The 27,229-nt window shown below is 45.0% G+C and overlaps 1 protein-coding gene across 2 annotated transcripts in view; it reads left to right on the forward strand.

The window, feature by feature from the left end:
- Positions 1-27,229, forward strand: part of ASIC2 (acid sensing ion channel subunit 2) — a 1,151,120-nt gene that overhangs the window by 929,815 nt on the left and 194,076 nt on the right. The gene's annotated exons all lie outside the window — the stretch shown is intronic.

The raw sequence follows: 27,229 nt of genomic DNA on the forward strand, positions 1-27,229 counted from the left end.
AACGCATCGCTCCAGAGGAAGAAGACCCCCAGGACAAAGCACTATACAAGCACCACTGAAGGGGGCAACCAGGTGCCAAGGACTCTGCATTACCTGTGTCCATCTCTCTCCTCTCTTAGCGTTCAGAAGTGGTCACAGAGATGCATATTAATGGACTTATTTGAATTGAAAAAAATCAGACTTTTTGGCTGAAAAGATTCTGAATTGGCTAATTGGTCTGACAATGAGGATGGCTTTGCCATTTAGGTTGTAGGATGGACGATTTACATAAACTCAACAAGCAAAATTTGCAGCTCTAAGTTGTAGTGAAAATATTTTTAAAGCACAAATACAAAACAAAGTATGTTAGATGCTGTTTTTAAATGTTTGAGGTGTGTCTTAGTTTTCTTAGGCTACCATACCATACCATACCATACCATTCCATACCATTCCATACCATACAATACCATACCAATCCATACCATACCTAGGCTGCCAACCACAGACTGGATGTCTTACCTACAGAAATTTATTTTCTCACAGATCTGGAGACTGGGAAGGTTAAGATCAAGGAAACATTTTGGCCAATTCATTTCCTGGTGAGGGCTCTTCTCCTGGCTTGCAGAGAGCCTCCTTCTCACTGTGTCCTTGCATGGCAAGGGAAGTTTATCTCTCCCTCCTCTTATAAAGAAACTAGTCCTATCGTGATAGTTCCACCCTACGACCTAACCTAAACTTCATTATCCCCCAAGGGCCCCACCTCCAAATACCATCACTTCCGGAGCTAGGAATTCAACATATGACTTGAAGGGGAAGAGGCAAACATTCAGTTCATCCCAAGGTAGTTAATAGTGTTTCAGATTTATTTCAGGAGTGTGTTAGCATAAACTGTGAAAAGCCCTGATCAAGTATCTAACATGGTGCTGGAGATATCACAGACAATAAATATTTGTTGGATAAAAAGAAAAGTAATGAATGAATATAGAGGAGAGGACAGAGGCTGCAGCGCACACTAGAGTTATTTTTAGAAAAAATAAGTGGCACTAGCCAGGCATGGTGGCTCACCCCTGTAATCGCAGATACTCGGGATGCTGAGATGGGAGTATCACTTGACTCCAGAGGTTCTAGACCAGCCTGGGAAACATAGCAAGAACCCCATCTCTACAAAAAATAAAATAAATAAATTAGCCAGGCATGGTGGTGCACACCTGTAGTCCTAGCTACTCAGGACACTGAGGTGGGAGGATCACTTGAGCCCAGGAGTTCAGGGCTGCAGTGAGCCACGATTGTGCCACTCTAGGCTTGGGGACAGAGGAAAATGGGGTCTCTTTTAAAAAAGTAACGCTTAATTGTACATTTAAAAACAGTTCAAATTGTACATTTAAATTGATGTGTTTTATCAAGATAAAAAAAAAATAAGTGGCAGAGTTGGATATCACCTAGGTGTCCTGACTCCTACCCCAGGCTCCCTGCTCACCCCCTCTCCATTGCTCATCTCAATTTTGAGCAAACATTGTTTTGCTGGCAGAGTGATGCCAGCAAAGCACAAGACCCCACTGTTGAAAAATGCTGAAGCAAGACTTGATCCTAACCAGAGAAGCAAGCTGGGAAGCCACACCTCTGCCCAGACCTATTTCTCTAGGCCTGAGAAATAATGGGGTCAGGGGGCAGTTCCAGGACCCTGATCACAGTGCCTAAGGGGACCTATCAGGCCTCGATCTGTTGGGTCTCAAACTCAGCACCTAAGGGTCAGTTTGGAGGCGGGGATCAGCAGTGATGGCCCATCAAGTCTGGGATGGAACTTCAGCAAGTGCCTTGGGGACAGGGCAACAGGGTCCAGCCATGAGGAGAGAAAGCTGGCACAAGCTGGGGCAACCAGACACCCTAGGACCCAGACCCCATTCTTCAGAGGGCCCCATTCTGGCCCCCATCCAGCCATGCACCTGTGTAGAGTGAGAAGTCCTTGAGCCATGCCCATGAGCATAGAACCTTCCCCAGACCAGACTCCAGGTACCCACAATCTGGAATTCCCTCCCCAAGGGTTACCAACTCCCACAGATATTAGGACTAGGCCTGGGAGGCATGGGTATACATTTACTCCGAAAGGCAAGGAAGATGAACACCTAGCCAGCTAATGCCATGTCCTGACCCTGATAGGGAGAAGGTGCCTGGTGCCACTCCTCTCCCCTCATGCTGGGCAGCATAGTTAGCACACAGGTTGACATTTGTTCCTGAGACAACTCCTCTGTCCAGCTCCTTGCACCTCGACGCTCAGCTCCCTAAGGACAAGAGAGCCCTGTCTTAGGCTTTCAAAGCTGGGCAGCTCATTAGTTCTTCCTCTGTATAACAGAAAAAGATTCTCTGTTTCTCTCTCCCAAGCCCAAGACACAAGTGATATATTCCTGCAAAGTCATTCACAAATCAATAATTTTTAAATCAATAATTGTTTTAAAGACTCCTATACTGAAACCATATAGAACATATTTTTTTTTTTGAGACGGAGTCTCGCTCTGTCGCCCAGGCCGGAGTGCAGTGGCCGGATCTCCGCTCACTGCAAGCTCCGCCTCCCGGGTTCACGCCATCCTCCGCTGAACATCACCTAGGAGTGGGAACCTCAGCATTAATGCCAACCCAGCATTAACCTCGCGCAGATGGACCTGCATCCTTGGGAGGACCTGCAACCTCATCTTCTCATGGGCTTTGCTTTCTTCCTTCTTCCTGGAGAAAGTTGCATCTTCTCTTACCCCCCCCCCCCCCTTCTTACCTCCTTCACACTGTGTGTGATAGCTTACATAACACTGACTCCATTATTTTATTTGGTACATATAGTCATAATTATCCCCATTTTACAGCAAGGAAAACAGAGGCTTATGGAGAAGACTTGGGTTCTCCCAGATCCCCAAGCTGAGGAAGTGGCGGAGCTGAGCTGGAAATCCAGCCCCCTGGGTCCACACCCCTGCTCTGTACCTTCACATCACTTGCCTCTGGTTCTGCCGCCAGAGTGAGCAGTGACCAAGACAAAAGGGGTGGCAGGTGGTCTCTGGTTGGTGGGCAGGTCACCTTCCTTTTCTCCTGGATATTTCATTACTTGTCACTGAGCATCAGCTTCTGCCAAAGAGCGACAGTCTCACCAGAGCAACTTCTGAGCCCAGCAAAGTAGAGGCTCCAATACATATTGAGTTAGTATAGCAGAAGTCAGAGCCCACAGCTGGCTTCTATCACTTTAGAGTGGCCAGCTGCCAGCTTTCAGCCCCATGGGGGCTTCTGACCATTTATGAGGCAGAGTGGAGGGTAGTCCTGTGCCTCACTCCAGAAAATGAATCATTCAATGCCAAGCCCGTGTGTGTACATCAGACTTTCAAGAAACAGCAGGGGTCTCGCCTGGGATGCAGGGGAGGGAACAGATGTCCTGCACAACCATCCTTGGCTGCCTGGCACAGCCCACAGGCCCCATCTGGGCTCCGGAATCCCAGAATCAGGGCAGCTCAGGTCTGGAAAGCACCTTCAAGGTCATATAGTTCAAATGCCCATCAAAGGTTAGAATCCCACCAGTGGTCACCTACTCTCCACTTGAATGTGTTGGTTGATAGGGAGTTCACTCCCTCCAGGAGTATCCAGGGCTGGAAAGTCCCCTGAGAAACATCTAATCTGGTCGCTCGTTGTACAGATGGAGACATGCTCAAAACTGTAAAAGCAGCTTGTTCCAAGGTCAGCGAGCTAGACCAGCAACAAGGAGACATCTATTGGCTCCCACATGTCCCATGCTCTGGCCATATTTCAATTCCCGAAATGAGCTGTGCTGTTTCACATCTCCATGTGTGTGCTCACCCTGTTCCTCTCCTAGAATGTTCTTCACACTGCATCTTCCCTCTCCCTTTTGCATGGAAAAACACACCTGCCTTTCAAGATCCAGCTCAGGCATTTTCTCTTCCCTGAAATCTTGCCTAAATGTCATCCCACAGGTGGAAATACTTCCCTTCCTCTCTGCCCTGCGTGTAGCCTATGCAGACATTGGCTAGGGCATTTGTCACCCTGGATTCTACCTGTCTCCATACTCAGACCACATTCCTCGTGTCTGTCCTCAGACCCTTCCCCAGGTCTCAGCACAGTAGTATTTGTTGAATAAACACACAGTGATTGAACGAATGAACCCTGGATAAGCCAGGAAGGCTATTTGTAATTTCCGTAGGGCTTATCAGCTCTGTTTCATTTTCATTCCACTTTCCCCCCGCCTTTCTTATCCCCTCCTCCATCTCAGCTCTCCTCTTGCTTGGTGCACCTCTTTCCATCTCAGAGAAGCTAGGCGATTTGTCCAAACCACACCACTTTAAACAGTCTCTTGTGTTCCTGTATTTCCAGTTTCAAGGGAAATGTCAACGCTGGTTGTGTCCACTTCCTGAATGGCTTCTCCTCTGGATGAAACTTCTCAGTCTCTGCCTAACTTGCTAAGTGTATCTGGGTACCTTTCTCTTCCCCACCCTCAGCTCAGGATCCCCATGCAAGTGTCTTGGCTTCTGCCTTAGCGGCTCTGAGATCCAGCTCCTGGAGGATAGGGAGGAATGTGAAATGCAGGTGTGTCACCTTTGTGTCCTTGTTTCTTCCTGGAAGGATGGAGACACAAGGCTGGGTGGGAGGAATGGAAAGAGCTGGTGGATCCAACAGGCCTTGGCTCCAGTACAGGGAAGGATAGTGGAAGTACATGTAGATTGTAACTGGCAGGAGGCTGATGTCAACATTTGACTCCAGCTCATTTGCACGTTATGCAACCTGGCTGAGTTGTCACCCATGCTCTCTCCTGAGCGAGACACAATCACTCTCACAGGCCAGAGGTTTTCAGACTGACTTAACTTCTCGTTGGGATGGTGGGTGCTACACACTTATGAGTGGGAGACATATTGTGTAGTTATCATGTGTCTCATGGATGTCACACACTCACATCACGTGGACGTTCCATGCACACGTGGATGTGACACACACTCGCGCAGATGGGCCTGCCTCCTTGGGAGGACCTGCACCCTCATCTTCTCATGGCCTTTGCTTTCTTCCTTCTTCCTGGAGAAAGTTGCATCTTCTCTTACCCCCCTTCTTTTTTTTTTTTCAATTGTGATAACATTTACATAGCAAAAAATTCACCATCCTTTTTCAAGTGTTCAATTCAGTAGCCCATAGCATATTCACAGTGTTCTGCAACCATCACCACTGTCTAGTTCCAGAGCATTTTATCATCCCAAAAGGAGACTTCATACCCGTTAAGCTCTCATTCTATCTGGGTTTTGAAATGACACCCAAATAATAGGACAGCATGGCGGGCTTTCTAGCTCTGTCCAAGTGCTGACAACAACACTAAGAGTGCCTCGGAGGAGAAAAGCAAAGACCCCATGTGGAGTATACTGTCCCTGTCATCTCTGTAGATTCCTTCAAGTCCCTGTTCAAAGTTCCTACCTACCTACTGGACCCCATCCTCTCTCATCTCTCCTCTCTCATCTCTCTACCTCCTTCTCCCCCTGCAGTGAGAAGTGATCTCTGTCTCTTCCTAGTTCCTGGAGAGTCGCATACGCACCTTTCTTAGAGTACAGCAGGTAAGGGCCAGACTCTGGAGCAAGATGGCCTCAGCTCAAATCCTGGGCTGGCCTTTTATTAGCTGTGAATCCTGGAGCAAATTGTGTAACACCTTTGTGCTTCAGTTTCTTCATTTGTTAATAGGGTCAATAAGAGCACCTATCAGGTTGGGCTGTTGTGTGGCTTCTACTAGGTAATAGATGCAAAGCTCTTAGAACAATGCCTGGGATGACTTAAGTACTGTGGCCTGTGGTACTTTCCACCTGTTCCTTAATCACAGGGCCTGGAGGTCAGGATCACTTTGAAAAAGACAGTTGTAGAGGTCTAACAGCATCCAGATATCCCTGGCTTCACAGTTACAGCCCAGTTCCTCACTCTTCTTTGTCCTGATGTTTTCAATGGCCAAGGGAACTGGGTCTCACTGTCACACTTGATCAATGCAAATGCACTGTGGAAATGCTAAATTCTCCCCAAGCCGAAGGGGAGAGCGCAAAAGAGAAACATAGGTCCTGGAACTGCGGGCAGGAGGGGTCTGGGAATGTCTCCATCTGCCAGGACAAGAGGAGGTGGCATAGCAGGGTGGCCACATGGAGGGGGGCAAAAGGGTAAATGACACAATTCTAAAAGACTTTATTCCCATTTCATCAGACATCCTCCAGTGCCCCTCCAACCAGGGTGGCAAGTTCTGTGCTGAGCCCAGGCCTGCCCCACTGACAGTCTATGCTAGGCAACAGAGTGGAGGAGGCTTTGGGCCTTGCTGCCAATATGGCAGCCACTGGCCACGTGTGGCTACTGAATTCTTGAACTGTGGCGAATCCTAACTGAGATGTGCTCTAAATGTAAAACACCCACTGGATTTCAAATGCTTGAAAGGCTTGAAAAAAAATTATTGACCTTTTTTTCAATAATATTATTGAGGTATAAATCTCAATAATTTTTGTATATTGATTACATATTGAAGTTACATTACTTTGGATGTAATGGGTGAAAAAATACAATATTAATTAATTTTATCATTTCTTTTTACTTTTCTTAAGGACTACTAGAAAATTTGAAATTACACATGGGATTCTTTTTATATTTCTATTGGACGGCGCCGTCCCAGATCTACCCAGACAGGGAAAGAGCCCCTGGCTGTGGATACTTAGGGCCCATTCTTTCCTTCTATTCCTATTCCCATTTATTCATTTACTCAGTGAGCATTTATTGAGCCCTAACTACAAGCCAGACATCATTATAAGAGCTGGAGAGACAGAGATCCAGACAACACATAGACAGATAAGTGGATTATATATATTAGGTCAAGGTTTATGAAGAAAATGACCAGAGTGACTGGGGGGTCAAGGAGAGGAGAGATATACATAACCTCATTTCTTTGCTGGCTTCTACCTTCATTAATTTGAGAGCAAGCACCATAGTGATTTTCTGTGGCCTCAAAATTATAATTTTAGCTATGTTATAGACATCTTAAACTGCAGGCTGTGTTAACCTAACAAACTCCTGTTCATCTTCCAAAACCCTATTTATACATCACTTTCTAAGACTTTCTTGCCTTCGTAACCGAGTTGGTGTGTAGTACTTCTGTACCTTGTACAGATTTTATTATTGTGCATATCTATTCCATAAATATTAGCATGAGCTTACTACTTACTAGGCACTTTCTAAGGCTGAAAACCAATAACAAACCAGTAACAAACCAATTGGGTTTGCTAAGACACCAAACCATTTGGGTTTGTTACTAGGCACTTTCCAAGGCTGGAAACCAATAACAAAGCAGATGATGTGCTTGTTGTGTGGGGCTCACACAGGCAAGTAATTATTTGTTTACTTGCCTGTTTTTCCTAGTAGACCACAAGTGCCTCAAAAGATGGGAGTCGTCTTTGTCTCTGAGTGCCTAGAATCTTTATGATACTGCCTGGCACATGGTAGGAGAGCTAACAATTTTTGATAAATGAATGAAAAAATGAGAGAGGAAAGAAAGTCTAATGTGATGATGGTAGGAAGGTTTTGGGTAACCGTATTAGTGACTGGGCTAAGGAAAAGGGTTTTCTCTGGCCCCCTTTGGTGCCAGGGAACACAAATTCCAATATCTTCTCACCTTTCCTGGCTGCTGGTGGCTGAGACCAAAGACTATGGCCAGTGTTACCTTAGCCCCAGAGCCAGGTTCGGCTGCCTGCATAATTTGGCTCCCACCCAACCTTTGGCTGGCTGCTCTGAGCTATACTGGTCTGGCGATGCTTTTCACTTTCTGAGCTGGAAGATTAGGGCACAGTCCCATCCCCCCTAACCTCCATGGGGTCAGCCACCCCTTGGGAACAGAAATGGCTAGATAGCCAGCTGGCCAGAGGGCAAAGCCTACGTCTCAGAGGAATTACTCGTTTTGAAGACTTTATGTTAGTGGGGCATTGTTAATTACTCACATTTACTAACTTCTGACTAGATGCCAGGTACTGTTCTAAGCACTTTACATGTACTAACACTAACAAAAAACATGCAAAGAAGTTACTGTTGTCATCCCCATTTACAGATGAGAAAACAGACTCAGAAATGTTAGTAACTTACTCCAATCACGCAGACAGTAAATGGCAGAGCTGGGATCAATATCTTGCCTCCCTGTACAGGATATTGTACTGACCCATCCCCTGTTGATGCACTCTTGGATTGTTTTCAGTTTCTTGCTATAACAAACATTACCACAGCACAGGCTTGGTTTTCAACATATGCAACTATTTCTCCAGGATTGCTGAATCAAAGCCATCAAGCGTTTTTCATTTTGATAGAACGCTGATCTGCCCTCCCAAAAAGGCTGACCTGTTCATACTCAGGAGGTGCCTTTTCTATACCAGGTCTCCCATTAAGAGCAGCAGAGATGGGAGTGGGTGGAGAGACAACAGCATCTATCAGCTCCCCATCAGACTCTGTCCAGGGGACTGGGCACTCAGTCTGGCAGCATTCTCTGTAGAGTTACTCCTTCTCCCAAGGAGGGAAGGCATTGGATCACTCCCTACCGCCAACAGTACCTGATGCTTATAGCTTTGCCTACCTATCCCCCAAATCGTGTCTGGCCAATGGGTATAGGGCAGCATGATCTGAAGTCCCCACTAATAACTGAGCAACTGCAGGCCTCTTCTGCAACCCCAGCTTCCAACACTGTCAAGCACTGATGCAAATGCCCATATCATAAGTCATGAGGATTAAATGAAACAAGGTGTGTGTCCATTTCCTCCTTGCCTCATTGAATGGCAGTGAGAATTCAGTAAAATGACTCAAAGGAGACACTTAACAAAGGCTAGTTTCCTCCCCTCCTCCCTGTTTCAGCATACATGCATTCATTCATTTATTCATTCTTTCGGTATTTATCCAGCTCTTCCTTCTAGTTGGGTCCGTATTCTTGCTCCCTATATTTTAGTCAGTTTGTTGATCGACACACTTCCACCTTCTCTGAGAGCAACATCACTTTACCTTTCTGCTCTTGATCTTGCTCCTCTGACCACTCTCCTCCCCTCCCTGCCAGCTTCTGCTCCCCCAAAGCCCACTAAGTTCCTTAGCACAGCCCATAGTTTTTGGAAACAGATGTGGCATCTCTGCACATTCAGGTGCCACAGCTGGAGATTACCAATAATCATCATATTTTGTATCTGGCCTCATGAATAATTCAAAGCCCAGAAAGCAAGTGCATAATAATTAACACAAGACAGAGGGAGAACGCCAATTCTATCACAGCCCCATTGGTTTTATGATAGGATTTGCCAAGCTTACATGCACAACACCTGACCCCGTGTTCTTGGCTTGCATTTGAAGTTGTTTTCCATGTTGAGACAACCTATCCAAGCCTCATGTATTCCACAACAAGAGCCCTTTCCCAGAAGCTGGTCTATTAGTAAAATCCTTGAAAAGAAATCAAATAGAGGTGCCTGCAGATCCCTGTCCTTTCTAATGTCATGTACAAAAATCTGGTGTCTGTGACCAGCACTTCATTGCCCTTTGACTTATTATCTTCCCAGCAAACTCTGTCCCTCTAAGACAGAGTCTAGGTCTCTACTATCTGTGATCCCAGCCCCACCTAGGTCCTAGCAAAGCTTCTGGCATGGAGGAGGCTTCTAGTAAGATTTGGGGTGCTGCATTCACTTGCACTGTCTTCTCTGCAATACTGCCACCCCATTTCTGAGACAGCCCTAACACTTCCTTTTCAGGCTCCTTTGTCTCAAAGCTCTTCGGCTTGATACCAAATATTCTGTAAGGAAATATTTAAATGCACCAGTCAGATTCCCTTTTTGAAGCCATGCTGGAACTCCTTTCACAAAGTACACTAATTAATTTGGTTGATAACCTGAAATGTTTGGACCCTTGTTAACTTTTCCTTTAAAAATAACTAATCTGCTCTTAAGGGACATACATTAGAAAAGGGGGGCCGGGCGCGGTGGCTCACACTTATAATCCCAACACTTTGGGAGGCCGAGGTGGGCGGATCATTTGAGGTCAGGAGTTTGAGACCAGCCTGGCCAACGTGGTAAAATGCTGTCCCTACTAAAAATACAAAAATTAGCCAGGCATAGTTGTGCACATCTGTAATCCCAGGTACTCTGGAGGCTGAGGCAAGAGAATCACTTGAACCCGGGAGGCAGAGGTTGCAGTGAGCCAAGATCACGCCACTGCACTCCAGCCTAGCAACAGAGAGAGACTCCTTCCCCCCTGCAAAAAAAAAAAAAAAAAAAAAAAAGAAAAGAAAAGAAAAGGAAAAGGAAAAAAGAAAAGAAAAGGGGAAAGGGGTTGGTTGTCTGTGTTTTGGTTCAGTTCTGTGAGAACAGGTTGGCATCTAAAATAGAGCTAATTAGGGCTTTTAGTATATCAAAGCGTTTTTCTGAACGTGGCTCTCTGGTGAGACTCTGATTTCCTAGGATGAACCTGGCTCCCTGATGTGAACCTGATTCCCTAGTGATAACACAGCTACCTGGTAAGAAACTGGGGTTCTGGTTAGAATTGTTTTCCCTTGTGTGATCCTGGGTTCCTGATGTGAACTGGCTATCTAGTATAGACTAGGTGGTCAGGAAAAGTTTGTTGTAGGAATGAATGAATGACTGATTGACTGATTGATTGAGTACTGCTAGACTGTAGTTTTATTGGATAATATTTTGCACAAGATGCTCTCTCTTAAGAAACATATAAATCTATTGACTAGATTACAAATCCCCATGCTACAAACATTCCTGTTTATTTATGTGAACAGCAGGCCAGCATTAAGCCAGGGGAGTGGAGAAAGCTCTTGTTGGAGCAAAGGAAAGAGACAAATATCCTCTCAATTGCTTTGCTTAATTCTATTTTTAAGAAACAGCTTTATTGAGATATAATTTGCATGCTAATTCACCCATTTAAAGTGTGCCATTCGATGTTTTGTAGTAACATACACAAGGATATGCATCTATCACAGTAAGAGAATTTTAGAACAACCCCCTGCTAACTAAACCCATACTCATTACTGTCACTGCCCATTCTCCCCAGCCCTAAATATTCATTAATCTACTTTCTGTCTCTGTAGATTTGCGTCTTCTGGACATTTCCTATAAGTAGAATCATGCAACCTGTGACCTTTTGTGTCTGACTTATTTCACTTATAATGTTTTCAAGGTCCATCCATGTTGTAGCATATATCAGTACTTCATTTTTCATTGTTAAATAATATTTCAGTATATGGATATATCACATCTTATTTAACTTTTCATTCAGTTTTGTTGCTTAACTGTTGCTGGGGGTGGATGGAAAGCCATGAATTGTGACTAAAGACACAAGAATTCCCCCAGTCACCATGTTCCATTTTAACTACAGAAAGCATCCCAGGTATCAAGCCACCATACTCTCTCTTTGTTGCATTACAGAGAACCCACCTAATCCTGGGGAATAGTTAAGCTTCCAGGATAGCCTTCCCAAACACACTCAATTCAAAATAGAGCCCTGAACCATGATGGGAGGACCACAGAAGGCAGTGACAATAAGAAAATGCAAATCAATCAAAGGTGAAGTATAAATGATCAATAGCTGTGAATGGTTTAAATAAACATCTGTCGGGCTAACAGGGGAATCTGACCACCATTTATAACTTTGTTTTCATGAAGAAACTAAATCTAAATTCTAAATAATTACCTTTAAGATGACCTTTCAGAAAGAAAAAAATGTATCTTATGATTTTCCTGTACAACGAATGCATTTTAAAGCTCACACAAAAATTAAATTATTCAGTCTAAAAAAGCCCAATTAGAAAATTCTTCATAATGCACATTACAGCTGTTTCACGAAGTCAGATCTAGAAGAAGTGAATTCATTTCACTGGGTCCTCTTTAAAATAAGCGTCTTAAACAACTTTGTTGTTGTTGTTGTTGTTGTTGTTGTTGTTGTTGTTGCCAGTGCCAGATAGGAGCAGAACTTAGAAGCCTAAAATCTTTACACAAACTCTCATCAGTTAGATTTCTTATTATTCTGAGGTCAGTTGAAGATAAACTCAAATGGTCAAGTCAGTCAGGAAACAAAAAGAACAGTCATATTGGTTCCTGATCCTTAAAGATTCTACCTCTTTCGCTTGGGGTAAAAATGTTTTCTGTCATTGTTTCTGAAAGCCAAATCATTTGCTGGATTTTTAATTTTTTATTTTTTGGTAATATGGAAGGGTATTTGAACATTCACAAGCACCCCAGAATGGCAGAGTTGTTCCTCAGATGTAGGAAACAGAAACCCAGAGTGTGAAAGCGATTTGGCCCAGATCTCATTTGGGTTTACAGCAGAGCCAGGTCTAGAACTGGCTTCTAGAATGAGAGAATTGAAGCCACTGTCCACTCCAGGGGTCTGCCTACACCTGGAATTCTTTTTTTCTTCTTTTTCTTCTTTTTCTTTCTTTATTTATTTATTTATTTATTTATTTATTTTTTTGAGACAAGTTCTCACTCTGTTGCCCAGGCTAGAGTGCATTGGCATAAGTCAGCTCAGCTCACTGCAAACTTTTCCTCCTGGGTTCAAGTGATCCCTTCACCTCAGCCTCCAGAGTAGCTGGGACTACAGGTGTGCACCGCCATGCCCAGTTAATTTTTGAATTTTTTGTTTTTAGAGACAAGATATCATCATATTACCCAGCCTGGTCTCAAACTCCTCGGCCCCCCAAAGTGCTGGGATTACAGGCATGAGCCACAGCACCCGGCCTTATGCCTGGAATTCTTTAAGCATCTCATGGGGGATAGTAACACGCTTCTACAGAGGAGAGTACTAGAAAGGTGGAGGAAGTGGAGAGATGGAGACGCGAGATCAATAACATGTGTTGACCAGGAATTAGGCTGGTGCTTTGTACACATTAGCTTATTTAATCTTCAAAAAATTCTACCCAGTAAATATATATATTTTTTCCATAGATAAAGACACTGAAACCTAGAAAAATTAAATGAATTGACCAAGGTCATACAGATGCTATAATAGTTAGGAGATCCAGGATTTGGACCCAAAGCCTCAAGGCCCCTGTCCTTTCCAGGTGTATTCACTTCTCCCAAGGGGCTGGAAACCACGTCAGTGGGGAAGTGGGGATGTTTAGCAAGGAGAAAGGAGACTCTCAGGGTCTGACAGTGGCCTTCACACTTTTTTAGAGCTCTCAGAGGCAAAAGGGGCCACTGTGCAAGAACTGCTGGAAGTATATTTCACGTCAATAGAAGGAAGACCTTTCCAACAGCTGTTTTCTGTGTAGCACAGGATGCTTTGTGAGGTAGCCAGCTCCCTATCCCTGGAGGCATGTAAACACAGTCTCAAAGATCAGTTGGGGAGGCCAGGGGTGGGGCAAAGGCTCTGGTCTCTATTCTAGAGTTAAGCTAGGGGATCTCTTCGTGTCTCTTCCACTAACAGTGCCACATGAGACATTAGCAGGACTGTTAGACGTTAGCAGGGGTAGTCAAGAAAATGGTGTTCCTTTGTCATGACAGTAATTTTTTAAATACTGCTTTTTACTGATTGAATATTTCCCCTGGAGACTTAACCCCCATGGGACATCTGCACTGTTCTGTGGGTCCTCTGGCAGGGAACAGTGTGGCGTGCCCATGACCCTGCTCCGCAGAGCCCAGGGGACCCTGAGAACATCCTGGGAATGAACAAATGGTTTGCATGATTTAGCAAGTCAGAGACTTAACTAGGCTCAACAGAAACAATGGTTTTCTCTAACATAGACCACCCAGGGCCCTTCAAAAGGAACTTGTGTGCCCACTCCGGTAGTGGGATTTTATGCAAGCCAAAATACCCAAGCCATTTGAACCGCCGAACCTTTTCCCTCATATCTGATAATACCCATAGCACCTCAGAAGACCCCAGAGTCCCTCAGGACACAGTTTGGGAAATGCAGGGGCTTAAGACTGTGGGCTTTAAAGGCAGAAGGACTCAGGTTCAATTTTTGGTTTTCTCATTTGCTGGTCTGAGCTTCGGTATTCTCATCAATGAAGCGGAGACAGCAATGACTGTCATAGGGTTGTTGGAAGGCTTCAAGGAGTTAATGAATATAACATGCTGAGAGTGGACCTGATGTCTACCAAGGAGGCAGGAAATATGTATTGGGGCTGTTATTTATTACCTCATAGGCATTAAGTGTATTACTTCATCAGGTCATTGTGAAGATTAAATGAAGTAAGATATGAAGTAATGTGTATAAAGTGTTTGGCATCAAGGGGGACTGCCTTCTGAATGCTGGTTTGCCTTTCTGCCTCTTCTCTCTGGGCACTAGTAGCTAGCTAGTAGCAGATTTCCTGTGCCGGGAAGCCATCAACTACTTAGAATATGGAACATTTCCCATCTGCTTGTGGCTGTTCTGGAGAAGGTGACATTCTAAGCTTCATCAGCCCTTGGAGTTTTTAAGTAATTGAAGCGCTAAGAATCTGAAGTGACTCACCCTATGCTGTTTATTCTGGTCTCGTTTGCACAAAAGAAAGGAAAATCACCAGCTCTCACCACCCACTGCAAAATGTTAGAGATCAGAATAACCGGAGAAAATACCAAAAATAATTCACCCAGCCCAGTCCAGTTCTCCCTTCCACGGGCGCGGTTGGAAAACACGGGTGGCAGATCCTGAGTCATCAAATACAGTAGCCCCCTGCAGTTATCACTGTGTCCCCTGAAGAGGTGAAGTGATGAGGAGAGGAGAGTGGAGGGAGGGAGGAGGGAGGAGAGATGCCCCGAGCAACAACCTGATCGGATTTATCATCCCTGCTAGAGGCAAAAAGGAAAATGGGTTTTTAAGTCCACTGTCACTGACTGAACACCTACTGTGTGTGAGACACACTGCTGCCACAAACCATAGGATAGAATCATGCTCCTACTCCCACCCCCAACCTAGCAGTGCTCAACTTATAATAATGATAACAATGATAATGGATGCTCCCACGTAATAGGCATCTACTATGAACCAGGTACAACCTTTGGCATATTCTCTTCTGCATCTCTATTGCAGTCCTTCAAGGCAGGAGTTATTACCCACCTCTTAGGGAAGGGGAAGCGGAGACTTATTCACCCAACAGACTTTGAGTTCCACTGTGCCAGGCACTGGGCTCGACTTGAGAATGCTCAGATGAATGGAACACAGGCTGTCAGCTGAGCAGAACAGTCAGAGGGCTTTCCCAAAAGCAGGAGGAAGCACGTGTCGAGCCCAATTCTCTGCACCCCAGACCTGGGCCTGCCCCACAGCATCAGGAAGCCACTTCCAGCCCAGCCCCAGCCAGGCTTCTAGATTCCCAGGGATGGGATGTGAACTTCACTCTGAGGCAGCCGTTGCACTGCAGAGGGGCAGACTGAGAACACAGCCCACGGTTCTGTGCCAGAGTCAACAGCACGGCCAATTTATTTTAAATAAAAACATTTAAAAGCATGAATTGCATTACGTAGCAAAGAAGACTTTGTCTTTGCCATTACGGGAGGTTTTGCTGCAGAAATTACCATACTACTATACAGAAATATCACAGGGCTGGGTTACCCCAAGAGGGCTTCTGTGCACAGTGTGGAATGCCAGACAGAGCTGGACCTGTCATTTTGGGTTCCTTTTCTCAAGACCCAGAAGGGAGCTGCTACTTAGCACACCCATGAGCCAGAAGGAGAGCCTCACTGCTCTAAAAGTCTCCGCAGTGAAAGAGAAAAGAAGAAACAGGCATGGAGTACCTACCATGTACACTTTACCTGCATTATTTCATTTAATCCTCCCAGGCTTACAAGGTGATGCCGTTATCTCTGATTTATAGAGAAGAAACCTGAAGTTCAAACAGGACAAGCCCAGGGTCACCAGGATGAGAGGGAACCTGAATTCAGCTCTGTCTGGATTTGGTCTGGGCTGTTTCTACAACTCAAGCTGTCAGTTCCTTTCTTTAGTTTAAAGGTGCTACTCCAGGGGAGTGGTAGACACAGAATGTTTAAAGGCGTTCAGCACAGCCTATGGGAAATGGCAAGTATTCAAGAGCCAAAGACTCAGGCTCTGGGCTGGCTCAGCCATAACAAGCGTCGTGATGGGAACTAGACTACGCAATCGTGCAGAGCCTCATCTGCAAAATGGGTGTGTGCATGTGTGTTTGCGTGTGTGTGCCTTTCACAAATATACAAAAGCAAATCACAACATCACGATTCTCTTCTGCCTTTGAAGGAAGGTCTCCTGCAGAGAGAAGTTCAGCCTTACATCCCTGAGAGCTTCCCAGAAACCACTGAACTTTTGTAGCTCTCTCTCGCCACCCTTCATATCCCACATCCATTTGGGGTAACCATCTGTCAAAAGGAAATGCCTCTAGGGAACAGTGCCTTTTGCTGTCCAAGAGCAGGGGCTCTCATCACACTAAGCCAAAGTCTTGACTTTGCTCTCTCCAGTGCAAAGGCACTGAATGCTAGCTGGGAGCTTTCCAGAGGCTCCAGAAAGGAATCGGCCTCTACATCTTTACAATTGTTTATGGATAAGATATGGGCATTTGGTCAGTGAATGCACTTACATTGTGTGTGTGCGTGTGTGTGTGTGTAATATATACGGTCTCCTGAAAGATTGTGTCTACATTATATTTTGTTCACTCAAACTATCCTTTAATTTACTGTAACATTCAAGCCTGCAGAAACACATAAATTAGCAATTACAAATATTCTGACAGTCACTGGGCGTTCCTCCCTCTCCCTAACCCTCCACATCCAATTAATTTTCAAGACCTGTAGCTACTGATTTACCACCTAAATCTCCCTCCCCACTGCCTCCCTCTCCCTATGGCCACCCCCTCATTGTTTCTCACCTTAATTGTTCAAACAACCGCCTGACTGGTTCTCTCTTTGCTCACCCACACTGTCAATTGAACCACCCACCGTCTCACTTCCACTCTGCAGCCAGAGTGATCTTCATTAAAGTCTAATTCTGTCATGATCCTCTCTTCTTTAAAACCCTCTTGGGGTTCCCCATCACCTTTCAATAAAATGAAAACCCCACCACATGGCATCTGTAGTCCCTGATGATTCCAGCCATTCGCAACTCAGTTCTTCCCTCCCCCAAGCGTAGCACTCTTATGCCAGCCACACTTTGGGGTGGCTCCTTGAAACCACCATGCTCTCAATGTCAATGTCTCCCCTTCAAGTCTTTGCAAACTCTGCTTGGAGCAGCTTCCTGTCCCTTCCTTGCCTAACACCTCCTCGACATTCAGGACATCTTATCTTCTCAGTCCGCTTCAGTATGCTCTGTGCTGATTAGCCCTGAAAGCCTCTGCTCGCTCCAGACAGCAGGAGTTGATTGGTTTCTCTCCCCTTCCAGACTGTGGGCCACTTGCAAACTGCCTTCCATCTCAGCATCCATAGAGCACAGCCAGTTGAATGAATGGATTATCCCTCATATGGTTTTGTTAATGTATCACTCTCTAGATGACATTAGAGTTTTTGCTTAGACATTATGACACATTTGTTAGGTTGACGCACCAACCTAATCATGATAGAAGCTGAGGACAGAGAAACTGAAACTACTGCCAATCAACGGTCAATCAAAAGTGAAGGTCACTTGTCTCCTGAAATTATCATGTGATTCAATAAGAAAATAGGAATAGTTTATGCAACCTTAGTGTATACTTGACTTTTAGGTCATTGGATTAAGTGCTGTAGAACGAAGTTTAATTGAAAGGACATTTTTTAAAAAATCACTAGAAAAGTCACATGTATATTTAAAACATTTGAGAAAATACATTTAAAAGACGGTTCATAATTCCAGAAAAAAACCTAACCACTAATATACTGGTTTAATTTCTTTCAGGCTTTTTTCTCTGTCTAGGCTTAATGTTTTAGATTTTTTAAATATCAGTTTTAGATTATTCTCTGTGTATCATTTTGCAAGCCACTTTCTTCCTTTATAACATTAACATTTCCACGGTATTACATACACATAATTCAATGACTACATAAAATTCCATTGTGTGGATGTTTCACAAATTGCATCTCATTCTTCTACTGTCAGATATTTAAATTCTTGCTACTACTTCTTTATCCTGGATAGTGCTGGGATACATAATTTCAAGACTTTTTAGGATAGATTCCCAAAAGCATAATTACTGAACAGGAACATTTTTAGGGCGTTTGATAGGTGCCATCTGTTTTCCAATCATTGCCCAAATTTACCCTCTCCCCAGAATCATATGAGAATCCCCATTTCACCATACCTTTCCCCACATGCAATCTATTCTATTTTGACTGGTGAGAGATCATTTCACACTGTTTTGCTTTTCATTTTGGATGAAGAGTGTGAGACCAAGCATCTTCCGTATGTTTACTTACTCAGTGTATTTCCTCATTTGTGAATTGCGACAGGGCTTCATCTTCATGTATAGGGAAGCCTCTTAGTAGAGAAAGTGAACAGGAGCCAGACACAAGAATTCAACCCTTGCCTCCTTTTGCCAACTGTGTGACTCTGGGTGTATGTCTGTGGCTCCTGAGTTTCTGTTCCCCGGTCTGTGAAATTAGGCTCCTAATCCCTTCCTTGCAAGTCTGTTGGGAGGCTTAAGAAGGTGGCTACTTTCACCCACCTAGCACAGCAGCTGGCATGCAGCAGACAAGCAATTTTAGTTTCCTTCTTCTTGAGCCCTGCGGTTTCTGTCATTCCCTCCAGGTGACCCCTTAGGTCCCTGCGACTCTGGGATCAACAGCATTGGCATCACCTGGGAACTTGTTTTAAAGGCAGAGTTTCAGGCCACCCCAGACCTATCACATCAGAATCTGCATTTCAACAAGATCTCCAAGTAGCTCATATGTACAGTAAAGTTTGAGGTGCTCTGATTTAGGCTTTGAGATTGAAGGTGATGGTATGCTTCCCAGGCACAATAACTAGCACCAACTGAAGGATAAAGGGGTAGATTTAGGAGCCTGGTGCCAGGGAGCTCTAATGTACCACCGCCATCTACACATACACAATGCCTGCCAGCCCCATAGGACAGAGAGGATGAACAGATTCACCTATTCCCTTAGAAGTCAGCCCGGGAGGGTGCAGCCACTGAGAAGTCAGCCTTCAGACCATCAGCCCAATGTTGTATTATACGTCTGAAAAAGAGGAGCGTCTTGGGGAGGAGACAGCCAAGGGTACAAGTAAGAGGGTGTAGTCTTGGCGGGATGTATCACCTGACCCCGTATCATGCTGACATTTTAATTTATTGCTGGGTCCCTGGAGCTGCTGGCAGAGGCCTCATGGGAGCCAGGGATGTTTCTGAGCTTGGATAGCAGGCTTTTTGCCATTTAGGTCCCAGTCATTGTGCATGCCATGCTTACCCTGGGCATGAGAGATGGACAAGAACTTGACCCTGCACTTGGCAGAACAACAGCCAGGTGGGCTCAGGGAGGTGTGCACATTTTCCCGTCAAGGATCACCTGTCACATAGGCTCAGCCCCCCTCAGAAAGAATAGCAGCAGCACACTGTCCTCTGGGTGTCATATCTCCAGGTTATTGATTGTATCTTGTTATTCTCTTAACTTGTGAGAATGCCCAGAGAGGCCAGGGAGAGAATCTGTATTCCAGGGCTTGGACCTCTTACCTATCCTGTCTCATTAAGCCTTCCATCAACCTTCTGATGAGTAACCCCATTTTCCAGAGATAAAACTAAGAATCAGTGAGATTGGCAGCTGGAACACCCAGCCTGAGTGGAAAGAAGGGGAAAGGGGGAAAGAAGAGGAGCTCGTCAGCTCCACAGAGCTCTTATCATTCACCCAGTTGGCAGATCAGAAAGCTAAAGTTGAAACATTTAAGATACTTAGAGACCCCAGGATGACGATAACGGGACTTGAACTAGGGACTAAGCCATCAGAAACCTAGGTCATGGTCTTTCAGTTAAGCCATGCTATAACCACTGAGCTCTACTCCCAGGCCTATCTCATCACTGTTGCAAGGCCCAGCTTCCAACGGCTAAAAGAACAGGCCCATGATAACTCTGACAGTTCTGGCCCTTAGCACACTCACTGCTGAACCCATCATCATTTCCTTCCCTTCCCTGAAACTGCCAGCCCCTCTTATTCCTACGAGCTCATTTTCAGAGCCTTCAGATTTGCAGACCTCCGGGGCTTGTTTCTGGTCTTTCCAAGCAAGGTTTTCTTCCACCTTCAGTTCTTAGGACCAGTCTATGCCCACCTCCTGGCCCTGGCAGCCAGAGAAATCTTCCCAAATTAATGTGCATTGGAGCTTCCCCCTGTGGGATGGTTATCAAGACTGAAGCTTTGAGAGGCTTACACAAGGAGCCTCAAGACCTGCTTACATAAAAGCTGAATGCAAATAGTCTGCACAGAGTGTGTTTTGGATGCTCTTTTGATGGGCTCAATATTCTACCCAAACTGTGTTTATACGATTAGTTTGCTTAGCACATAGATATAAAAATCTGGGGGCGGGATCTGAGAAGTGGCGACACTTGCAGCAGTTCAGAGAAATAAAGCATTTTATCCAAGATCACAGAGCAAGTGGCTAGCAGAGCTGAGACAGAACTCCAGTGCTTGAGCCTGCGCTGGCCTCTGTCACTCAGTTGCCTCCTTTTCGTCCATCGGGGGCAAAGGAATACTTGTCCTAATTATAGAATGCATTGTTTCGAATTGGAGCCAATATGGCTAGGAGGAGTAGGATAAGGGAAAGGAGAGGGAGCAGAGGCCCCTGCTCAGATCTCCTGTGCTTGAAGAGAGGCAAGGACACCTGCAGGCCAGCCCATTCCTTTCTTGTCCTTGACACATGCTTCTCACACCCCATTCCTTTCTCATATTGATGTCTTGATTCATTTCTCTTCCTCTTGCTTTGGAAAGTGTGTGAGTTTCCTATTGCTGTTCTCATGAGCTTAGTGGCTTAAAACAACAGAAATTTATTGTCTTACAGTTCTGGAGGCCAGAAGTCTGAAAGGAGTCTTACAGGTCTAAAATCAAGGTGTGAGCAGGGCTAGCCCCTTCTGAAGCCTCCCTGGGAGAATTCATTCCTTCCTCTTCTGGCTTCTAGGGGCTGCCACATTCCTTGGTTTGTGGCCACATCACTCCAATCTTTGCTTCCATCATCAGGTGCCATCTCCTCTTCTGTGGTCACATCTCTTCTGCCTCCCTCTTACAAGGACCCTCGGAATTACATTGGGATCACCCAGGTAATCCAGGATAATCTCCTTATCTCAAGGAGCTTACGTTAATCACATTTCCCAGGTTCCTTTTGCCTTATAAGGCAATATTCACAGATTTCAGGGATTAGGATATGGATATCTTTGTGTACAGTTATCCAGCCTACCACACATACTAACAAAATGTAATTCAAAGAGTAGGAGCCTTAGAGACAGACAAGGAATCTCATCCTAGCTCTGGCGCTTGCTACCTGTGTAACTTGGGGCAAAGTTCTGCCATTCTTGAGACTCCTGTTTCCTCTTCTGTAAAACGGAAGTCACCCTTCCTGGGCCATGGTGAGGATCAGATAGGATCCACACCAGGCACCCAGCATGGAGCTGGTTTACTGTAGGTGTTTATTATAGGCAGTCAGGCACTAGGGGGATCCTGGAACCTGTCTTCACTGGGAGGGAGGGTCTGGTGGTCTAGAGCAGCCTCATTGATTTTAAGGATTCAGCAAATACTGTTGGGATGCAAGAGCCAATTGTGCAAATAGATCAGGACTCCATTATCCCGGAAATTAAGTTAGCACCAGGTCCATTTGGATTAGCTGGTAATGGAGGAGGCAAAGTGCTGATCTGTGGTGAGAGAATTCTGAATAAGTGAATTTGAGATAATGCAATATTGGGAATAGATGAACGGGGCTGCCTGCTCTGCCTGTTTCCCTGCTGAGAATCCCCAGCAGGTCAGATCTTCACTTTGATTTTTTTTTTTTTTCACTTAAAGAGATGTTTACTTTATTCTATCTTCACTCAGATAGGGCATTTTCACTATCCTGGGACAAAAAGAAAAGGGAAGGGAACCAGTCATCTCTGGTTTTCTAAACTACAGATCTGAATTTCTAACCACCAGCCTCAACTTCCTGGAGCCCTTGTCTTCATCAATAGCGTTATTAACCCGCTGTTGCTTGAGACTCAGATCCCTGGGGTCACCTTGGTGGTGATGTCCCCCAATACCTAGTGTGTGCTGGTTAATGTTTAATGACCAGCTTTCAGGGAGGGGAGGAGTCCTGAGTGCACATTTCCATGGTGTAAATGCCCCCTCCGTGGCTGACTGGAAGCCATCGACATGATATCACCAAACACCAATTTGGGAAAGGTGAGCACAGCTCTTCTGAGCTTATGCAAGCTGGGTCCAACACACAGCTGCATCACCTTCAGCCGCATCCCTCTACTAACTACTCTCTCTACAAACCCCTTGGTCCTCGGAAGGGCCACACACTTCTGTGCCTGTCACACATGCTATCCGTCACCCCTGGAACTGTCCCATTTTCCACTGCTAAAAATCCTCTTTGTTCTTCAAGCTTGGACTCATGAAGTCCTCCACGTGAATTAATCCCCTCTGTCTCTGTACCTGACAGGGCATTGCTTATACCTTTATTTGGCATTCCTTTCATCCTGCCTTGCAGTAGACAGCTAAGTCATCAAATGTCTGTCTTCCTGGTCAAAGTCTGAAAGCCACATACTGGTTTGGGGAAGAGTCTAGCATGAGTCAAATCCCTCTAAGTAGTAGCTTCATGGCTGACTCAAAGCCCACTAGTTTCTCAAGTGGGAAACAAGGGTACCTGCCCAAACCTGTTTTCTTTTGAGGAATTCCTGGGAGGGTGCGTAGGGAGCAGCAGGCAGGGCCCCTGCACATGACGGGTGTGGCCTTTGTTATGAAGGGTGAGGCTTTCCCTTGGAGGGCAGGGCCAAGCCCCCCTCCTCGTTGTCTGCCCCCATATTTCCTGCTAAGTAGAAGGTGCTCACTCAGCCAGGACTTGAAATGAAATTCAGTCCCTCAGCATGTGCGATGCAAATAGAGATGGGAGAGAATTGCACCCTGAAAGGTCTGCAGCTGGCCTCCAGTCTCACCCATATGGGCTGAGCTTTCACAGTCTCAGGCATTCTAGCTCAGCCTGGCAGCCTGGGTTGGGGGGTGGAGGGGATGAGAGTGCAGATGGAGAGTTTTCATGGTGGTTTAATCTTGCAGACATCATAGATAACTCGCAAATGTCAGATGTGATGCACACAATTTAGAAGGCAGGAAGGAATCTGGAGGTATTAAGATATTTGCTGGACCACATGAGGAAGTAGGCTCAGCTCAGAGGCAGCTCATATTTTCATTAGCTGAGGCTGAGTGAACTTGAGCAGCTTAAAGTCTCATAGAATCCTCCCATTTTCTTATTTGGGATTTCCGTACAGTTGTTTCATTATGCAGAGTAATGTTGCCTAATGGGTACAGGCTTCACCGGTGTCTGTGAGGTGGAGAAACACGGGAGATGTGGGGAAACTGGCCACTCAGAAACTGTTAATTGGATCCCCAAGACTGTAAATGACCCCCAGTGGGTGGGAGCATTTGCTGCTTACACTCCTGCACTCTGTCTCTTTTCCCTCTTCCACTTCAGGGTTAAAGTTAGAGGTTTCTGGATTCTGTACTCAAGGCCAAAATGGACCAAGTCAGTTGTTCCCCATTTGGACATAGTTTATGGGAAGCCAGGTGAATAATTACACCAGAGCTGTGACTGGTCAGTTAGGTCAGCAGATGACATGATGTTGGAAAACAGAGAAAGTGAACAGCTGATGAGGTCAGGGGATTCAGGAAATTCAGCCCAACAACACTGGCTATGTTCATTCATTCATTCATTCACTATTCACTTATTTATTCATTCTGTTGCCCAACAAATATTTATGGGACACTTAACTTGGGCCAGGCACTAAGGACACAATCATAAGCAAAACAAACATGGCACCTGCCCTCCTGTATCTCAAGGCAGTGGTTCTTAGGTGGTGGCAGTTTTAGTCCCCAAGGGACAATTGGCAGTGCCTGGAGACATTTTTGCTTGTCATAAGTAGGGGAAGCTACTGGTGTCTGGTAGATAGAGGGCAGGGATGCTGCTAAACATCCTAAAATGCACAGGACAGTCCCCTGTCACAAAGAATTATCTGGTTATAAATGTCAATAGTGGTGAGACTGAAAAACCATGGTCTAGAGGCTTTGAGGTGGGACATCCTTTTTATGCAACATGGGTTTTTTTTTCCACCACAAGGGCAAATTATTTGTATGGCTGACCTACAGACTTGCTTATAAGTTGACAAAAGACAAAACTGGAACAGTTTATAAATAAAGTTTTAAATATCCCAGCAACAAGATTAATAGCCTCTATCTCTGTGACATGGCAGAAGACTGGGAGAAAGGGTCAGAAAGTCTTATTTCGGGGGTAGTGAGTAAACCCTAACGGATGCCATGTAGGATGGTAGCTAAGAGCATGGGCTTCCTGGGCTTTGAGGCTTGAGTTCTGCCTCTCCTACCTCTGAGAGTGATCTTGGGCCGTTCACATAACCTGCAACCAACTCATATAGTCCCTTTAAAGACAAGCAGCTAGTCCAAATAAATACACAGCAGAGCATTAGAAGGCAGCCAAATGCACTAGCCCTGGAAACACAGATAGAGAAAGTTGGGAAATGAGACAGGGAAGGAAAGCAACCAAAAACAAGTACACTATGAATTAAGTCGTCACCATGGACAATTGGAACTCCTGCACACCTCTGCCTGCACATCACTGTCATCTCCTTAGCTTATCCTTCATTCTTTCAGTCAACAGTTATGTATTGAACATCTGCTATGTGCCAGGCCCTGTTCTGAGAGCTGAGACAACATCAGTCAACAAGACTGACCATGTCTTTCATAGATCCTGAGTTTTAGAGAACAAATCATTAATAATAATAAATATAACAATAATGATAATCAAATGTTCGCAAATACAAATTTTATGATAAAAATAGAATAAGGTGATGAGATAGGGAGTGACTGACTTCGTTGGTCAGCAAACCAACCTCTAAGGAGGTCACTTGGAAGCTGAAACCTGAAGGAAACAGAAAACGTAAGCCAAGCAAAGCTCTGAGGGAAAGAGCATTCCAGGCAAAGTGCCAGCAAGAATGAAGGCATCCCAAGGGAGGGATGCTCTCCAGGTGTTCAGGGAGCAGAAAATGTAGGACTGTGGCACTGAGTCTGAGATGGGTTGGAGAGGGTGGCAAGCCCTGAGTAAGGAGCTTGGATTCTGTTCTAAGAGAACTAGATGGCCAGAGGAGGAGATCTAAGCATCGCAGATTGATTACCCTGCCTGGAATCATGTTCTTGACTTTAACTTTCAGTAACAGATTTGTAGTATTTTTCTTCTGCGTCTTCACACCAATACCAGCAGGTAAGATGCACCTTCCCAAACCCAACTCAGTTCTCATGAAACAAACACATCAAGGTTATAACCAACACTCTTCCCTTTCCCTCCCCCAGTCAGGGTGCCGGGGGATAGGACAGTCTCTCACTTCTCCATTCACTCATCCACTCACTCCATAAGCCATCACTGAACCCAGTCTTAGTCTGGCTCCTCTAGAAGCAGACCTTGAAAAAAGGACAATTGTTTATTTGGGAGATGATCCCAAGAAACACAGATAGGGAAACAGGGAAATAAGACAGGTAAGAAAAACAACCAAAACCAGGTACATTATTAATCAAGTCACCACCATGGGTCATTGGGACTTAATCCCATGGGATCTCCAGGAGCCAGGGTGGAGCACGCACTTGGAGTTCTCTCACCGGAAGGGTGAGGGAGTCTTTGGTGGAGCGCAATTTCTGAGGAGCACCTACTTTCTAGCACTTCTGGCCAACAAGAGCTCTTGGCTATCAGAGAGAACCCTTGGATAAAGAAATGCAGGTGCCGATGGTTGGAAACCGGGCCAGTGCACACTAAAACAGTTAAGTCCAAGGCAGTATGGGCAGGACACAAAAAGCATCTGCTACAAGCCGCTTTTATTGCTTCATGCCATTTTTGGTGCTAAGAATACATAGATGAAGATGATCTGGTTTCTTCTCTCCAGGAACTGACAATCTGGCTGTGTTTCTTTTCTCGTCTACAATACAGGTCTAATAGTAATAAGGCCTACCACGCAGGGATGTTTTGAAGACTTGATGACATGACACATATGAAAACCTTGTGCAAATGAATTGTGGGTGCAGACTTTAGATGTTATTATCATCACTCAGTGAGGGACTTTACTCGTTGAAACCTTAGTTTCTTCTCTCGTCAAATGAGAATAAGAATATTTGTTCTGCTTACTTCAGACAGCTATCAATGCTTTCATGAAACAAAGAATGAGAAAGCACTAAGATGCTATTGAAATATAAAGCACCATTCACCACTTCCATCCGTCCTGTTTGCACTAAATGAATCACTTAAAGACAGGGATATTGTGCGATTCTCCTTTATAAGCCCCTCTCCTCAGACTGAGAAGGATGACTGGTATATAGTTAATGCTGGCTAAATCCTGGCTGCATTTAATCAAAAGCCACATCCATTGTCATTGTGAAATGGGCAGGGCAGGAATTTTTTTTTTCATTTTTTTTATTATACTTTAAGTTCTAGGGTACATGTGCACAACGTGCAGGTTTGTTACATATGTATACATGTGCCATGTTGGTGTGCTGCACCCATCAACTTGTCAGCACCCATCAACTCGTCATTTACATCAGTTATAACTCCCAATGCCATCCCGCCACCCTCCCCCTTCCCCATAATAGGCCCTGGTGTGTGATGTTCCCCTTCCCATGTCTAAGTGATCTCATTGTTCAATTCCCACCTATGAGTGAGAACATGCGGTGTTTGGTTTTCTGTTCTTGCGATAGTTTGCTGAGAATGATGGTTTCCAGCTGCACCCATGTCCCTACAAAGGACACGAACTCATCCTTTTTTATAGCTGCATAGTATTCCATGGTGTATATGTGCCACATTTTCTTAATCCAGTCTGTCGCTGATGGACATTTGGGTTGATTCTAAGTCTTTGCTATTGCGAATAGTGTCACAATAAACATATGTGTGCATGTGTCTTTACAGCAGCAAGATTTATAATCCTTTGGGTATATACCCAGTAATGATATGGCTGGGCCATATTGTATTTCTAGTTCTAGATCCTTGAGGAATCGCCATACTGTTTTCCACAATGGTTGAACTAGTTTACAATCCCACCAACAGTGTAAAAGTGTTCCTATTTCTCCACATCCTCTCCAGCACCTGTTGTTTCCTGACTTTTTAATGATTGCCATTCTATTG

Source organism: Rhinopithecus bieti, unplaced genomic scaffold (assembly GCF_001698545.2).
Source record: "Rhinopithecus bieti isolate Rb0 unplaced genomic scaffold, ASM169854v2 scaffold_19652, whole genome shotgun sequence".
NCBI lineage: Eukaryota > Metazoa > Chordata > Mammalia > Primates > Cercopithecidae > Rhinopithecus > Rhinopithecus bieti.